The 14404-nt window shown below is 45.3% G+C and overlaps 1 protein-coding gene across 1 annotated transcript in view; it reads right to left on the bottom strand.

The window, feature by feature from the left end:
- The window catches only part of CAPN6 (calpain 6), a 166906-nt gene that overhangs the window by 15416 nt on the left and 137086 nt on the right, over positions 1-14404 (bottom strand). The gene's annotated exons all lie outside the window — the stretch shown is intronic.

Genomic DNA, 14404 nt, shown 5'->3' with positions numbered 1-14404 from the left:
GCCTTAACACAAAGTGGACCAGAAAGGTTGAAATTTCCAAGCACTCAGTGTACAACTAGAGAGGGAATGGTTAGAGTGCTCAGTTTTGTTGTCAGGGCCACTTTACTAAAAAAAGGCAAAGAGGACATTTGCCATTGGTCCACTCATGGCAAACGGACAGGTTCTCTTTTAAGAGTGTTGTATTCTAACTCTGTGTTAGATGGTGTCAGAGCTTATATGGGGTTTACTTCTTCCTTCTCCTGGTCAGCGATGTTCTATAGTTTAAATGTGTTTAGATTGCACAAAACTGCATAGTGCAAGCATTTTTGTACTTTTACCATTAACTTGAATAGGCCAGCTTAAATAGGTACTCAGGATGTTGTAGTCAAAAAAGACGAATGGAGGGCAAAGGACTCATCACCAATATTGCCTATTGTTTCCCTGTAGTTAATTGTTTGCTATTACTGACTTTTGCCTTGTTCTGCACTGTGTCTTTGTGTGGAGGCAGTCATGTTGATAGAGGCATGGCTTTGCTTCCTCATGTCAGGGCGGCCAGCAAGTAGAACAGTGAGCAGCACAATTATGACATCATGAAATCTTGTGAGACTAGCAGCAAAAAAGCAACACTGCCATAATTTCACACTGCAAATATACAGCTATGAGGCTTTAGGTACAGGAGTACCTAGACACTGCAGGGGCAGATCGGGGGGGGCAATTGCCCCCTCCGAGAATGCGGGTGAGAGCACGGGCGGCCGGCTCCGCTGGTGAGAGAGTGGGCGGGCCGGGCGGCTCTGTCTGTAAGCGGGCGGGTGAGAGTCTGACTCTGAGAGAGGGGCGGCTCGGTCGGTGAGCGGGCGGCTGCTGGCCAATCAGGGAGCCGGCGGGCGGGGAGCAGAGATGACATCATCTCTCACCACCCGCCCTGCATCCCTGCAGTTCCGCCCCCACTGTGCAGGCAGCCGCGGGCAACAGAGAGATTACTTCATCTCTCTTCTGCCTGACTGGTAATCTGCTGCCTGACTCTCTGGGACATAGCAGGAAAATGACACAGCAAGTGACAATTGTAGCAGGCAAGTAAAAATCCGCATCTGGTGGCAGGCGACGTGGCAAGTGACAATTCGCAAGGTGTGGCAATCTGCATCTGGTGGCAAGTGACAATCTGCAACGTGTGGCAGGTGATGTGGCAAGTGACAATCCGCATCTGGTGGCAGGCAAGGTGGCAAGTGACACACTCAGTGCTCCCACTGATTCTGCATTATGGTGAGTTGAACTATTTCATTTTATATAACAATGTAATAATAAAATATAATGCGGTTCAATCATTATGACACCATAACAACCATGGTGCTGTGATGATTGAAGCGCCAACATCAGCCATTTCCCCGATAAATTACCCCCCCAAAAAGTTTTTTCTGGCAGTGCCCCTCCCGAGACTAGACTCTGGATCCGCCCCTGAGACACTGTCAAATACCAGAAGGTGCACTGCTATTTTGGAAGAATTCCAGATAATAATAATAATGTAATAATAAAATATAATGCGGTTCAATCATTATGACACCATAACAACCATGGTGCTGTGATGATTGAAGCGCCAACATCAGCCATTTCCCCGATAAATTACCCCCCCAAAAAGTTTTTTCTGGCAGTGCCCCTCCCGAGACTAGACTCTGGATCCGCCCCTGAGACACTGTCAAATACCAGAAGGTGCACTGCTATTTTGGAAGAATTCCAGATAATAGGTAGATTTTTCAGGGTAATGCTAAGGCACAATTAACACTTCTAGATGTTCCCTATAACGTAGAAAATATTAATTTTTTGGAGTTCACTTTGACTTTAATTTGCAAATGTAAAAAAACAACCCATCCTATTTTTAATAAAGAAATAAGCAGAATCACATATATCACTATATTACCAAAAGTATTGGGATGCCTGCCTTTACACGCACATTAACTTTAATGGCATCCCAGTCTTAGTCCGTAGGGTTCAATATGTAGTTGACCCACCCTTTGCAGGTATAACAGCTTCAACTCTTCTGAGAAGGCTGTCCACAAGGTTTAGGAGTGTGTCTATGGGAATGTTTGACCATTCTTCCAGAAGCACATTTCTGAGGTCAGACACTGATCTGGATGAGAAAGCCTGGATCACAGTCTCCGCTCTAATTCATCCAAAAGGTGTTCTATCGGGTTCAGGTCAGGACTCTGTGCAGGCCAGTCAAGTTCCTCCACCCCAAACCCGCTCATCCATGTCTTTATGGACCTTGTTTGTGCACTGGTGTGCAGTCATGTTGGAACAGGAAGGGGCCATTCCCAAACTGTTCCTACAAAGTTGAGAGCATGAAACTGTCCAAAATGTCTTGGTATGCTGACGCCCTAGGAGTTCCCTTAACTGGAACTAAGGGGACAAGCCCAACCCCTTAAAAACAACCCCACACCATAATTGCCCCCTCTACCAAATGTTTTGGACCGGTGCAGAAAGCAAGGTCCACAAAGACCTGGATGAGCGAGTTTGGGTGGAGGAACTTGACTGGCCTGTACAGAATTCTGACCTCAACCTGATAGAACACCTTTTGGATGAATTAGAGCAGAGTCTGCAAGCCAGGTCTTCTCATCCATATTAGCGCTTGATCTCACAAGTGCTTCTGGAAGAATGGTCAAACATTCCCATCGACACACACCTAAACCTTGTGGACAGCCTTCCCAGAAGAGTTGAAGCTGTTATAGCTGCAAAGGGTGGGCTAACTCAATATTGAACTCTACAGGCTAAGACTGGGATCCCATTAAAGTGCATGTGTGTGTTGGGGGCGTGGCCAGGACCGGCATGTGAGAGGAAGCATGTCTCACAGCTCCGCTCCAGCACAGGCAATTGATCCTCTCCCAGCAGCAACCCAGTGGTGACAGATGGCTTTCCAGCAGCTACCGACCCGGTCAACCTCCCGGTCCACCCACCAGCCCTCTGCACCCATGGAATGGCAAAAAAAGAAGGATTTCTCGCATCCCAAAATCCAAGATGCCATCGCCGCAGCCCTGGCACATCGCATGCCAAGGGGTGCTGAGAAAACTAAAGAGGGCGGCAGCAAAAAGACACAAAAGAACCAGGGTAAGGTGTACCCAAGGGATATGCTGTATTATACCCAAAAGCTGGGGGGACATCAGGACCAGATCGTGAGGGGGCAACAGGGTCATCACACCTGTCAGCACATGACACACTGGGGCAGTCTGCAGGAGACACAGTGTGGCATGGAGAGCCTGAGTTCCCTGCAGAGCTGCTCCCTTCTCTGCCCACAGATCCCAGTACTGAAGAACTCAAGCAACCGACTCTGGCTGAAATACTCAGAGCAGTGCATGTGTACATGCTTCAATTAATACACTTAAGGAACAGTTTGGGGGCCTAAGAGAGGACGTATCCTTACTGAGGCAGAATCTTCAAAAGATCCGTGAACGCACGACTGCAGTGGAGAGCAGAGTAAGTGACACTGAAGATAAATTGCTGCCAGTGGCTCGGGAAGCCCATGTCGCCCATCAGCTGGCCAAAGACACCAACAATAGAGCTGATGACAAGGAAAACCGTCTGAGACGCAACAACATATGCATAGTGGGGCTGCCAGAGAAAACCGAGGGGAGAGATCTAACCTCCTTTGTTGAAGGGTGGCTTATTGAAATATTTGGAAAGGATGCCTTTTCCCCATTCTTTACTGTCGAAAGGGCTCATCATACACCAGGTTGCCCCCTGGCCCCATCCTAGCCTTTCTCCTACACTACAAAGACAGGGAAGCAGTGCTGAGAAATGCCTGGGAGCAGGCAAATGTCCAGTTCAATGGTGTCAGAGTGTCCTTTTATCCAGACTTCTCTGCAGAAGTGCAGAGACACCGAGCCAAGTTCTCAGATGTAAAGAGGCATCTGAGGTCTTTCCAATTACCCTATGCCATGCTGCACCACGCTAAGCTGAGAGTCACTGCTAACCGACAGGTGCGCTTCTTTGAAGAGGCCCAAGAGGCGGCCTCATGGCTTGATCGCAGTGAGCAGGCCCTATGCCACCACAGAGAGGACAAAAAAGGAGATTGATGTGCGCTACACTCCTGCAAGATCAGGCAACTGGTTCCTGTCTGTGCAGAGCTCTCTACAAGCTTTGTAAGGAAAGTCCACCTGCTGTTAATTTTTTCTTTTTTTTCACTTTACTGGTTTTCTTCTTTTATATAATTTCTTAAAAGAAAAAGCTCACATTTTGTTCTGCTGAGAGATAGATTCAGAAGGGCGCTATATCTTTTTGCACTGTTATATTGGTTTGTTGCAATGTATTCCTGCATGTGTACAGTTTCTCACAAAAGTGAATACACCCCTCACATTTGTGTAAATATTTTATTATATCTTTTCATCTGACAACACTGAAGAAATGAGTGTATAGCTTGTATAACAGTGTACATTTGCTCTCCCCTCAAAATAACTCAACACACAGCCATTAATGTCTAAACCACTGGCAACAAAAGTGAGTACACCCCTAAGTGAAAATGTCCAAATTGAGCCCACTTAGCCATTTTCCCTCCCCGGTGTCATGTGACTCATTAGTGTTACAAGGTCCCAGGTGTGAATGGGGAGCAGGTGTGTTAAATTTGCCGTTATCACTCTCACTCTCTCATACTGGTCACTGAAAGTTCAACATGGCACCACATGGCAAAGAACTTTCTGAGGATCTGAAAAAAAGAATTGTTGCTCTACATAAAGATGGCCTAGGCCAGTGATGGCAAACCTTGGCACCCCAGATGTTTTGGAACTACATTTCCCATGATGCTCATGCACTCTGCATTGTAGTTGAGCATCATGGAAAATGTAGTTCCAAAACATCAGGGGTGCCAAGGTTCACCATCACTGGCCTAGGCTATACGAACATTACCAAGATCCTGAAACTGAGCATGTTGGCCAAGGCCATACAGCGGTTTAACAGGACAGGTTCCACTCAGAACAGGCCTTGCCATGGTCGACCAAAGAAGTTGAGTGAACGTGCTCAGCGTCATATCCAAAGGTTGTCTTTGGTAAATAGACGTTAGAGTGCTGCTAGCATTGCTGCAAAGGTTGAAGGGGTGGGGGGGTCAGCCTGTCAGTGCTCAGAGCATACGCTGCACACCGCATCAAATTGGTCTGCATAGCTGTCATCCCAGAAGGAAGCTTCTTCTTAAGATGATACACAAGAAAGCCTGCAAACAGTTTGCTGAAGACAAGCAGAGTAAGGACATGGATTACTGGAACCATGTCATGTGGTCTTTTGAGACCAAGATAAACTTATTTAGTTCAGATGGTGTCAAGCGTATGTGGTGGCAACCAGGTGAGGAATACAAAGACAAGTGTGTCTTGCCTACAATCAAGCATGGTGGTGGGAGTGTCATGGTCTGGGGCTGCATGAATGCTGCCAGCACTGGGGAGCTACAGTTCATTGAGGGAACCGTGAATGCCAACATGTACTGTGACATACTGAAGCAGAACATGATCCCCTCCCTTCAGAGACTGAGCCGCAGGGCAATATTCCAACATAATGACCCCAAACAAGCCTCCAAGACGACCACTGCCTTCCTAAAGAAGCTGAAGGTTAAGGTGATGGACTGGCCAAGTATGGCTCCAGACCTAAGCCTATTGAGCATCTGTGGGGCATCCTCACAAGGAGGTCTCTAACATCCACCAGCTCTGTAATGTCATCATGGAGGAGTGGAAGAGGACTCCAGTGGCAACCTGTGATGCTCTGGTGAACTCCATGCCCATGAGAGTTAAGGTAGTGCTGGAAAATAATGGTGGCCACACAAAATATTGACACTTTGGGCCCAATTTGGACATTTTTACTTAAGGGTGTACTCACTTTTGTTGGCAGCTGTTTAGACATTAATAGCTGTGTGTTGAGTTATTTTGAGGGGATAGCTAATTTACACTGTTATACAAGCTGTACACTCACTACTTTACATTGTAGTAAAGTGTAATTTCTTCAGTGTTGTTACATGAAAAGATATAGTAAAATATTTACAAAAACGTGAGATGTGTACTCACTTTCGTGAGATATTGTGTATATATATATATATATATATATATATATATATATATCCCTCCTCCGTTTGCGGTGGCGGTGCTCCGGACTCTGCTATCATATTTGGAGGGGAGACCGTAGTTGCCGTTGCTGATAGTGGGAGACTTTAACTGCTGGCTGAGTCCCTCCATGGACAGGCACCCAGGTTTGTGGGTTCCTGTTGCATTGAGGGGATCTCCATTGCTATGTCGGACCGCTCACATGTGGTGATTAGTTTAATTGTGTCCCCACTGTGCAGACTGCTTAGGGCACCCTGGAAATTTAACGCCTTCTGGCTGAAGCTATTTTCATCTTACGAGGGGATGGAGTGGAGCACGCGTAAGTTTTTTGCTAGCCAGGATTCTGCTGACTCCCCTTTAGTGCAAGGGGAAGCCTTCAAGGCTTATCTGAGGAGACTTCTTATCACAGAAATTGGCAAAGTTAAGTGTAATTCATCTGGGCTGATGGAGGAGCTGGAAAAACAGGTGCTTGTAATGGAGGACCGGTATGTACAGGACCCTACTAACTCTGCCAGGGAGGCTTGGCAGTCAGCTCAATCTGCCTATGAGCAGCTGCTGTCTTCCACGGCGGAGAAAAAGAGGTTCTTCTCCAAACTGGCATTCTTTGAGGAGGGGGAGAGCATGGGACACCTTCCGGCCAGGATTGCTAATTCCCAGCAGCGTTCCACTGCTATTGGAGCTATTAGAACAACAGAGGGCAAACTGGTGCACTCCCAAATCAAATATTGCAGGAATTAGCAGGTTTCAATGAAAACCTGTATCTTCCTACCGGTGAGTACTCCCTAGAAGATTTAACCGGGGATTTGCGTGGCATTCATTTCCCGCAGCTCACAGATGACCAAAGCAGGGCCCTAGACGCTCCACTCACTTTGGAGGAGCTGCAGACGGCCCTCATGGAATTTCCTAACTGTAAGGCCCCTGGTGCGGACAGTCTGCCCTTGGAAATTTACAAGCAGTATGCGGGAATCCTTTTACCTTAATTACTGGCGGTGTTTAATGCAGCTAGGGAGAGACGGGTTTTACCCCCTTCTATGCCCACAGCCAACATTGTCTTGATATTGAAGGACCCCACAGATCCGGGTTCGTATGGATCCATATCCTTGTTACAGAGTGATATTAAACTCCTAGCCAAAATCCTGGCACTTAAATTGAATGGGGTCATTACGTCTGTTGTGCACCCAGACCAGGCTGGATTCATGCCCAACAAGTCCACGGCGGTGAACCTAAGGAGACTCTTTCTGAATATGCAATCTCCAGCAGATAACATAGGACTGAGGGCCCTGCTTTAACTGGACGCTATGAAGGCCTTCCATAGTGTTGAAGTATTTGTGGGGGATTCTCCAGAGATTCAGATTCAGGGAAACATACATTTCATGGGTCCGCTTACTTTATTGTTGTCCACAGGCAGCTATCCGGGCATCGGGTAGTATGTCTCATACTTTTGCTTTGGGTAGGGGCACAAGACAAGGGTGCCCGTTGTCACCCTTGCTCTTTGCACTAGCCATTGAACCCCTGACAATTAAAATCAGAGAGCACCCAGGTATTGCCGGCTTCTGTTATGGAGACACACAGGTAAAAGTGATGCTCTACGCGGATGATACGATTCTGCTTGGAGATGTTGAAGGTTCTCTTGAGGAAGCTATGTCCACCATAACGGAATTTGGTACATATTCAGGGCTCAAGATCAAATGGACAAAGTCCTCCCTAATGCTCATTGACGCGGGGGGGGGTAAACCTTCCAATGCTAGCTCCATATCACTGGCTATCATCTTTAGGTACTTGGGGGTCCAGGTGACGCCCAGTATCCGAGATTACAGGAAGCTGAATATCACTCCGCTACTACAAAAATTCTGGGATCGGATCAAAACGTAGAATTCACTCTGCCTGTTGGTAGCTGGCAGGGTGAACCTGATCAAGATGATTCTAATGCCCCAGCTACTCTATGTGCTGCACAACTCAACGGTAATGGTCCCTCTCAAGACATTTTGAATAGCGAACTCCCTATTCCGCACGTTGATATGGAGGGACCGCTCCCCTAGAATTAAACTTGAACATCTGCAGTGCCCAAAGGATGAGGGGGATCTAGCCTTGCCAAACCCCTGGCTGTATTATCTAGCCGCACAGTTACAGCACCTGATAGGAGTGATGAGTTGGGGTAAGGAGCGGAAGGGTGCCAATGGCAGCTCCTCTGAGACCGTGATGCTGCATACAGTAAAGGGTGAGTCAGTTCCAGTGGCCCTTGAAGCTCTGGCCTTCGATAAACCATATAAGATATGCTCGACTTATAACCTTATTCAAAAAGTTTTTATTAAAATCAGACATCTGCAGAGTGACTGGATACACGGAATTTAGCCCAATCTGGTCTAATGGAACCTACCTTGAAATTGCCAAGTTGCAACACGTAGCCTTATGGAAGTGGTATGGGGTGCTATACATTAGACATATTTTCCATAAAGGAGTACTTTTGTCATTTGAAGCTCTGCAGGAGCTGTTTGGTTTGCCGTCTTCCATGCGCTTTTATTATATGCAATTAAGGCATGCCGTGACAGCTCAATATAGATCTTCTAAATGGTCTCCTTCTCCGACACCATTGTTTAACTTGATCAAAAGAACCTCTACCACCAAGGGATTTATATCACAATGTTATAGTATGTTATTGCAGAATTTTCAGAAAAAACACCCTCTGCGAATGCTGGATAAATGGGAGGGAGATGTAGGTCGGATGGATGGGGATCAATGGGAGGAAGCTCTCCAGGCAATGCCAATCTGTTCACTGAATGTCTCGCAGAGGCTAACACAACTGTACATCATACTGAGGGTGTACTATACCCCACATAGAATGTATATTATGGGTCTCAGGCCCACCCTGCTATGCACTAGATGTAAACGAGACCATGGTGACCTGATCCATCTACTGTGGAGGTGCCCAAAAATACATTCCTATTGGAAGGGAGTGGTGGACACCATAAACAGGATATTTTAGACCTCTATGCCTCTAGACTCAAAACCCCGCTTGCTCAATTTGCTGGAGGAGGTTGAATGGGAAGAGTGTACTAGAGTAGCAGTTATCAGAACCCTATTTTTGGCGTGTAAGTTAATAATGATACATTGGAAGTCAAAGGACCCTCCTACGATTGAGGAATAGATCACTGCAGCGGGAAATATGCTCCGGATGGAGAAAGTTATATACCAACATAGGAAATGCACCCAAAAGTTTTAAAAACCCTGGGGCCCGTGGCTTGATGTACCTGGACTGGTCCCTGTGGATCTGGTTATGGGTAGGTTACTAGGTATGAATGCTGGTTGAAACTAATCTCAATAACACTGGAATGGGAAGCATGGGTTATGATGCATGATAGGGCTCCAGGAGGGAAAGACTGGGATGAGAGAGATAGTCTTTTATTAAACCATACTAGATACGGCTATGTTCAATTTTCAGTGTGATTCTGTTTACTATGCTCTGTAATTGACTATTTGTGAAGCCTCGGTCTGTATGTATATGTTTACTTTAATAAGCTTTTTCTTTGGATAAAAAAAAAGTTCATGTGTGTATAAAGGCAGGTGTCCCAATATAGTGTAGGTGTGAACTAGCCACAGAGCAATGAATTGATTTCTTATTGAAATGCATTTTCATGCAGTAAAATATAAAATACAATTTATTGCAGGAAAAGGGGTAAATGGGAAAGTGTAAACAGCCCCTTATATTTATACGGATCAACCATTGCTCCAGACTTACTTGAGCTGCCTGCTGCAGCTCAAGAGTATTTAAAACTTGAAGAAGAATTCCAGTCAAAACCCAACTACTCTTAAAGCAGTAGCAAACTACAAAAAAAACAAAGAACAATCTTCTCCCTGCTTTAAAATGAAGCTCTCCAGTGGCACGCAGTCACTGCTGACAGGGCTTCCATCTTCACTTGGTCTTCCTTCCAGGTTCGAGGGCAGCCGCCGTTTGACTGGCCAAGCCACGATGACATCACTCCTGTGCATGCGCCATCCATTGAGAGCGCAGTGTGCATGCTCCGGTGACATCACCGGTGATGCTAAAAAGAGGTGCCTAAATGGTGCACATTTAGGAGATAATTACTGTACCTACAGATAAGCCTTATTATAGGCTTACCTGTAGGTTTTCTTTAAAAAAAAAAAAAACCTTTACTACCACTTTAAAAATGTTCCCTCCTGTCTCATAACACCTATTCTAAAAAAAAATGGAATAGTGTGTGGGATTTTTAAGGTGCTATCTTACCAACCTTAGGAATAAATATAGGCAAAATGCAATTTAAAATTTACAAAATTTTATCAAAAAAAAAAAAAAAAAGATGTAATCCTAACATTAAAAATCAATTTCAAGGTAGTTTGCATTTAACACCCTATCCTATCCATAGCATTGTTGTGCACATGTATTCAATAAAATTGTTAAATGCAAACTAACAAAATGGCCCCTGCCCCCACCTATAACTAGCGTTCACTGCACGGAGCACATGGAAGGGCAACGTATGCAAGACAAAACCAGATCAAAATCAATTTCAAGTTTGCATTTAACAAAACCAGAGAAATTCCCAGCTCAACTCACCAACCAACCAGTCTGCTGACCACCTGAATTAACCTGTCTTAACAGTATGCGTTAAAAACAGGGGTTTAGTTGGCACACATTTACAAACTCATGCGTAAGCTGCAAGGCCACTTCACGGCACCCTGTATTACCTGCAGTCCTAACTCCTATATATTTATGAGAGTCTCCACAGTGGAAGCACATCAGTAATGATACTGATGTAATATTGGTGAGGGGACACATTGGACACCTTTGCTGCCATTGTGCTATGTGCTGGGTGTCCAGTGTGCCCCTCTGCCTTTTAAAGAGGATTGGGCTCCCTCCAGGCCCACCAGGCCCTTATTTATACATTAGAATGTTCGGCTTTACCCGAGGGCCCGCATGGGACAGGGAAAAGGGCTGTTCTCCTGTTATGCTTCTCTGCCTTCTCTCAGCAGGTACTATTGGTGGAATCTCCCGTAGCAACAAGCTGCCATTGGAGGGTTTTGGTGGGCTGTTCTTCGTGCCCTCTGCCTGCCTATAAAAAGCCGGACTTTGCCGCAGCTGCCAGCCACCTGCAGAGGACCGGTCTGCGCTCCCACCCCCCCTCCCCCTTTATTTATTTTAAATGGTACGGTGCTATTTAGTGGGGGTTTGTCCTCTAGTATAAGTCTGGAGGGACATGGTGATTGAGATCTGGTATTGGATCATTTTGTCAAGTTTAAAATTTAATGCTATGCTGAAAGCTGGTTTTGGTTAATTTGAATTGGATAAATTTGGGTTACCCCTTGAATAAACACCATGACCAATTAAATATATTTTGGTGTCAGTCTCATTTTAGTATTAGCTACTTTGTAATGTTCCATGCATGTGCTTCTGCTGTGGAGACTCTCATAAACTTTCAGGAGTTAGGACTGCAGCTAATACAGGGTGCCGTGAAGTGGCCTTGCAGCTTACACATGTATTTGCAAATGTGGCCAACTAAACCCCTGTTTTTAACACATACTGTTAGGTTAATTCGGTTGGTAAGCAAAGTAAGACTGGTTGGCGAGTTAAGCTGGAAATTCTCTGGTTTTGTTTTGTTAAATGCAAACTTGAAATAGGTTTTAATGTTATTAATACATCCTTTTAAATAAGATATGTCATTTGATAAAATTTCATAAATTGTAAACTGCATTTTGCCTAAATTTATTCCTGAGGTTGGAAAGAGCACCTAAAAAATCCCACACGCTATTCAATTTTTTTCATTTTGCTTTGCTTAACATGTAGTGGTGCTGAGGTCATTCAGTTATACCCCAATACATTTTTTTGTAACACCTATTCTGACTAACCTGTACAAGAAAGATCTGCATACTTACCTAATTTCTGGCCGCTCTGGCCCTGTCATGTGATCTGACACCCCTTTGTCAGCCAACAATGGCTGTAGGAAGAGGAGGGCACACGAACAATGGATGGGCCATAGGATCCTATGGGTGATGTCACCACTCCCTGGCATTATCAGCTGTCAAGCACTCCCTTTTCTCCCCTGCAGCCAGCAGTGGCTGACACAGGGGAGATCATGTGACTAGACCAGAGTGGCTTAAAAATAGGTAAGTATATACATCTTATCTTTCTTACACAGGTTAGTCAGAATAGGTGTTGGGGGAGGGGGGCATTTTTAAAGTGGTTCTAAAGCCATTTCCTGCAGGTAAATGTTTTACAGCTTGCTGTGCTCCCCATCTCCCTAAATCTTCAATCCATCCAACGCTGTGCAGGGCTGGATCTCTTCTCTCCTGTCTTCCTTTTCACAGAGACACTTGGGCAAATGCTGTGAAAAAGAAGAAGCAGGGGGTGGGGGGAAGCCACTCAATGTGTCTATGGAGTGTGGCTTCATTATCACACATAGCCTGGGAGCGAGCACGCATGTGTGCCTCATAGCAAGCGGCTTGCTTTTGGGGAAGCTCCGCTTATCTGCCTCCTCCCGCCCTCCAGTGTCACATTTGGCACCTTTCCAGGGGGAGTGAGTACCTGTTTTTGACAGGTACCGGCTTCCACTTGTGGGTAATCTCTCCATGGTGAGATTACCCGGAAGTTCGTCTCCCCCCTCATTCGTGCATGTGCAGTAGGGAACCGGCTGTGAAGCCGCAAGGCATTACTGCCAGTTTCACTTACAAGCAATGGCAGTGGCAGCACCCGAAAGCCAATGGAAAAATTGGCTGGGGTGAAGACACCACAGGATCCCTGGACATGTAAGTGTCCTAATATTAAAAGTTAACTGCTACGGTATTTGTAGCTGCTGACTTTGACATTTTTTTCTGAAGGAGGCTGGACCTTCTCTTTAAAAGAGAAGTATGGGAATTTTTTTTCTTTTAGAATCACACTTACCTAGCTGGATGCAGCATTGGTCCCCCCTGGCTCTAAGGCTGAGAACCAAGCGATCAAATACCGCTGATCAATTGGGTCTCAGTGCTCCCTGAGCAGAGAGCTGGTGACTGCATGAGGGCAGATCCTGACCATATAGTTGCGATCTTTACAGAGCCTGGACTGGCTCTGTGACGTCAGCCGACAGTGGGCTACAGGGCTACAGGCTATGTGATATAAGGAGGAATATCCCCAAGTGTACAGCATTAGGAGCATGACAAAAGTGTTTGTTACCCCAACATTTCATATTCCTGATATGTGTCTGTTGTACCATGTATTTACATTAAAAAGTATCCTGTACTCTTTGTGTTGCTTCTTTTGTGTGAAATTCCTGGAGTTCCTGCCAGCCCCCTGTTTTCCTATTTCAAACTGACCATACTAGGCATTCATCCCAGTGTGGTAAGGTTTCTGGCGATTCTAGGAGAACAGCCAGCCTGTTCTTCAATCATCAGACTTGTGCTGACCTGCCCCCTCCCTCCGGCACAGCCATTCACTAGGAAGATCAACATTCTTCTGTTTCTCCACCCCCATCTCTCCAAGACCTTTATGCAGCTGAAAACAAAGGTTATGTGATCACTTATAAAAAAAATGGAAAAAAACGTTTTTTTTGTATTGTAAACATAAACATTTATCATTCAATTTATATTATAAATCGAATGGGTTGTTTTAACAGGTAAGGGGTTCACATATGGGGTTTATTTACTAAAGGCAAATCCACTTTTCACCCAAAGTGCAGTCATTGTAGATCCGAGGGGGGACATGCAAGGTAAATCAAAAACAGCATTTTTGCTTGTAGGTGATTGGATGATAAAATCAGAAGAGCTTCCCCTGATTTTAGATCTTCCCCTCAGATTTACAGCGACTGCACTTTCAATGTCTGCCAGTGGCCGCAGGCTCCAAAAATTTGCTTCTGGACCGCATCTAAATTCGCAGCAGAACCACCGAACAGTTGCTTAGGAAATTCACTGTGAAGACGGAGGGGAAATTTGCACCGGACATGTGTGAACCTAGCCAAAACCAAATCAAACTCTTGCCTTGCTGATCTGAAACAATTGCAAGTGTTGCATCTTGGAATTGCTATAGATAATCCCACATTTATCCTTTATGAGACCAATAAATACATTTTATTGTAGGGTCCAACCCTGTCCAAAATGTCCTTTTTAGTTGGCTTTCTCTTCACTTTTTGTTCCTGTCGCTGTCAAAAAAGTGCAGGTGGATTTCTCTAAAACACATTTTAATAGACTGGGGGGGACATCAGAACTACACTACATTTTTATTGCTGTCAATGTCCCCGATGGGTAGATTTCTATTAATTTCCCCAGTGTAAAATTGTGATGAAGTGTCAGCAGGACAGGAAATTATGGGAAAGCATACCAACTGAAAACACAGACAGCAGTAAAACCAGACAAAGTTCATCAGTGCCTCGAACTGGACT

Source organism: Aquarana catesbeiana, linkage group LG09 (genome assembly GCF_042186555.1).
Source record: "Aquarana catesbeiana isolate 2022-GZ linkage group LG09, ASM4218655v1, whole genome shotgun sequence".
In the NCBI taxonomy this organism is placed as follows: domain Eukaryota; kingdom Metazoa; phylum Chordata; class Amphibia; order Anura; family Ranidae; genus Aquarana; species Aquarana catesbeiana.
Note: the sequence above shows the minus strand (reverse complement) of the source record. Positions and strands in the feature narration are given on the sequence as shown.